Here is a 643-nt window from a genome sequence, read left to right on the forward strand (position 1 = left end):
CCCCCCCCCCTTATATGAATATTACTGAATATTCAGGTCCAGAAATATTTCCACTTTTTTGAGAAGTTGTAATTGTTTCATGTGTTTTGACAAGGACAGCTTCCCAAATGCTCTGCTTCAGAGCACATACCACACTTCTGTCTCTTCCATGCCTTGAGAATATACCTAAATGGTCTTGATGGAAAAGCCTCCTTTACTTTCTTCCTTGGGTTCTTTTCCCAAGCTTAGTGAAGCGTTTAAATAGTTCAAGATCAGTGGCATAATATTGGAATGGAATTGGTGCCAGGCCTTTAGTAATCTGTAGCAACAGGTACAGGAAGCATTAAGTTGTACAGAAAAAGCCTGTGTTTGGCTATATCCTGGGATTTAATGAAGAGTTTTCATTAATGAACTCTTTAAAGGAGAAGTGTGGATAGAAAGTGCACGGGGGAATGACCATCTTGCTTGTTGCGTCAAAAACCGGTCTGTGCTTTTTGCATTGCCAGAACTGCACTTTATCTAATGAATTTGTCCTTTATTAATGTTGTATATCCTAAGAGGTCTAGGGCTACACCATTTGGCTAAGCTGTGTTAGTTTTACTTCTTTTACCGTTTGTCTTCTGAGATTTTCCCTAAGAACCAAACATGAGAATACTGTTAGGTA

The sequence above is a fragment of the Athene cunicularia genome, assembly GCF_003259725.1.
Source record: "Athene cunicularia isolate RWA chromosome 5 unlocalized genomic scaffold, athCun1 chr5_part1, whole genome shotgun sequence".
NCBI classification, from domain to species: Eukaryota; Metazoa; Chordata; class Aves; order Strigiformes; family Strigidae; genus Athene; species Athene cunicularia.